Genomic DNA, 4,024 nt, shown 5'->3' with positions numbered 1-4,024 from the left:
ATAATTATTTAATTATGAAATAAAATAATTCATAAATATTTATATAGTTATGAAATAAAGTAATTCATAAATATTTAATTAAGAAATAAAATAAAATAAATATTTTAAGAATTATTTAATTATGAAATAAAATAAAATAATTATTAAATTTAACTTTATTTTATTTCGTAATTATTTAATTACGAAATGAAATAAAGTTAAATTTAATAATTATTTTAAATAAAATAAATATTTTAATAATTATTTAATTATGAAATAAAATAAAGTTACATTACGAAAGTAAGTAATTTTACAATGACGCGTTTTGTTTTGTAAATGCAACAATTTTGTGAAGTCTAATGTAAACATCCTTCTTTGTGAAGACGAGAATATGACGAATATTCGTTTCAATATGTTTTTATTACAAATATGAAAATTACGGCTAAATAACCCCGCAGGGTATCTATGAAAAATTTTCATGTTTTAAATTAATTCTATAAAAGAAATAGATTTTTTTTTTTTAGAAAAACGATATATTCACCTGTGTTTAATCAAATTTTTTGTCAAATATTTTTGTGCGTGTGCTGGTTCACTGAATGCAATGGGTTAATACTTGCTCGTAACAATCTGACTCGTAGTATATGGAACGAAATTGAATCAACGAATTTTTTTTTTGTTACAAGCAAATTTAAAAAAAACATTCGTTGTTTTCTTTTCAGTTTGCAAAAATTGTTCAAAAATAACTTTAACTGTACAAAATGTTTCTAGAATGTGTATTTTAATCCTTATCCGTCCTTTGTATCAATCATATTTTTTTTATATAAAATACTAGTATTTTTAACAAATAGTGTCAAACATACTTTTTGCAACACGTAACGTATAATTTTCGATATTTTTGATTTAAAGCAAACAAAAATATGTGCTCTCAAAATTGCAAATAAAAGGCAGTACATTGCCCTCTAATCGTCTTTTTAAAAATGCACATAGAAGAGATTTACAGTTTTGAAACATAACAAGCGCAAACTAAATGATCATAACGCTAGATAAAATTAGAAAAAATAAGATCATGATATGAAATCTATTTATTAGGCCAGAATAGGATGCAAAAATTTAGTCTGCTTACTGTCAATAAAAGAATTTGCAAATTTAGCCATTTATTTTGTTAATAAATTTCGAAATTTAATAAATTTTTTAATAAACTGATCTGCACACCTAATATGTATATCCAAACACGCGAATTGACTTTTATCCCAATCGTTGAACGAAATATCTCGGATTAAAACGAAAAGACATGCGATAAAGTATTATACAAACGACAATATGCAAAATATCCCGTTCAAAGTGTACTACGAACAATAAATGCACGATGAAATGTTGTTTCGTCCGTAGATGCGAAAAGGTGAATCAAATTGAATCCTTATGGTTCGTTTAGGCTAAACGAACTCTAAATAATACTCTTTTGTCTCTCCACATTGACCAAATTCGTATTCATTTATTATATTCCATTACTATTGACCGTATCATTTACCGTAATACATTTATTATGCTAATACTTATTTAGCGTAATAAAGAGACTGCAGGCGTTCATGCGAATATAAATTTTTACGAATAATAATGACAAATTTTTAATACAAATTTTAACATCTATATTAAATTTTAATATAAATTTTTACGATTAATACGTGAATACTTTACGTGACATCTTGGGGTCATAGTAATTTGTATTATGCTATAAAGTACTTAGTAATTTAATTTTGTTTTGTATTTTATATATATTTTTTAATATTAATATAATATTAATATTAGTAATAATATTAAATCAAATCAAGAATTTCAAAATCAAGCAGTGTAAAATATAAATTTTTATAGTGTCGAATATTCAATAGTTAATGATTAACCTACCAGTTAAAGATCAAAGAAATAGAATGACAGAGTCGTCGTTTGTTATTATAAATGTGACACTTTCGGTATTTTATACTTTCAATTTTATTTAAACGATAGTGGCCGTAGATCGGCAATAAATTCGAAGCCCCAAACATGTTTTGAAAATGGAATAAAAAAAATTGATTAAAAGATCGGAGAAAGTCATTGAAACGATGATTAACTGCTATCATTTTCTGAACATTTCCCGTACATTTGTATTTTTGTTAAATTAATTTTGTTAAAAGATATTTCAAATTTGAACGAATTATGAAAAATGTTTTTATTCGTATGCGCGAATTTTTCGACTCAATTTCGTGTTGAACATCTTCTTAAAAATGTCATAAATTTATTTCATTTCCTAAAATGGGAATAAAATTGAAATATGAGAATTCAAAAATGTAGCAGATAATATTATTTTACGCATGAAATCAGGGTCAAAAACACAACTTATAAAATTTTTTATTTTTTAATATCGTATGCATCTTGTGCCTTTTTGCAATAAAAATTCGAATACGATTACGAATTTTATCGACGTTCGAGACAAAATGAGTTTTCATTCGTTTAATCTAAACACACTATGATCAAAAAAATCACGACCAAATTCATACTACGTATTAATGAGATCAAAGAGATAAAAAAAAAAAATCATACACTTTGTTGAAAAATTATAAACGTTCGAAGATTTACATACAAAATTGTTCCTACAACTCATGTGTTTATAAAAATATAATAGAAAAGGAAGATCAAGATGCATTTACTATTGTTTTGTATACAGTAGAAATATTCGAAAGAGTTTGACAACCATTTACTGCATGTCACGACTACGCTGCGGATTTTTACGAATATATGAAAATTTCATAAATGCAAAAATGCACACAATATACATAATATGCAAAAATATGAATAAAATGAATATTTATTGTAGTAAAACGTGCAAGAAAGGAATTTTTACTCAGGTTCCAATTCTTTAATTTAAGAATGCACAAAAGTCCATAGTCCAGTTATGACAATTGATAAAAATATTTTGAACGCTTAGAAAATTTATTATAATATACAGAGATGGACGAAAGTATCGATAATTCGAGAAATTATCGATACTTTGAGCTGTTCAAACTTCATAAATCGTAACGCAACATCAGCAAACAAACGGACCCGCATAAGAGATAATAACAAGAATTAATATAATATTATCGTATAGTATTATACGATAAATATGATAATACGATAATTCTTATTATTGTCTCTTATGCGGTTCTGTTGGTTCGCGGACGTTGCGTCACGTTTCACGAAGTTTGAACAGCTCAAAGTATCGATAAATTGGTAATTATTATTACAGTAACTGTTACATTTTATCAAACTTGATCTTATTGTTAACACGTAGTATAGCTTCATCATACGTAATACTTTCTGAGACAATGGTAACAAAAGAAAAAGAAAAATGAGCAACGCATGCACTTTGATCGATAACGTAAAAGATAACACACGCTCATATAGACACACACTAATAAAAAAAATGGGGAAGGAGATCGAAGAACAAAGCGAAGCATACAGACATACATAACACGTCTAAACTACGCTAAACTACTCGCCTCGTGTCCTCGTCATACATCACTCTCAAGCGTGCTAAATAAACGAACACGTGTTAGTGCGGCCGAAGTTACTCATTCTGACAACTTTTTCCACCGTTCATTCTTTTTCTTTCTTTCTTTGTGTTTCTTTTTTTTTTTTTCTCTCTCTTTTTCGTCGCAATTCATCCGACGAGAACCTCCCGCGAACAAGCCGCGAAATTTCCTTGAAATTTTGTGACAACGGCCCCCGAGATCCTCTCAATGAATCCTACATACACATATGGTTATCCGTCTGAGAATCACAGTCGTGTGAATCAGTATACAGATATTTCTCGCGAGATAATACCCTCGGTTCAGAGTGCAACAAAGAGTTTCTGAAATAAATAGAAATTTATTTCATTTGGTAATTATTATGACAAGCACTCTGCAAAGTACAATACAATATATAATTCGGATACTTTCGCATATTTTGCAAAACTCTAATTAATATACAACAAATTTGTTACATTCATCGTGTTTTTTCTGTTTTTTTTTTTTTTTTTTTTTTAAAAAAA

Source organism: Frieseomelitta varia, unplaced genomic scaffold (assembly GCF_011392965.1).
Source record: "Frieseomelitta varia isolate USP_RPSP 00005682 unplaced genomic scaffold, Fvar_1.2 scaffold_299, whole genome shotgun sequence".
Classification (NCBI taxonomy): Eukaryota; Metazoa; Arthropoda; class Insecta; order Hymenoptera; family Apidae; genus Frieseomelitta; species Frieseomelitta varia.
The sequence above is the reverse complement of the archived record's forward strand: the minus strand, read 5'-3'. Positions refer to the sequence as shown.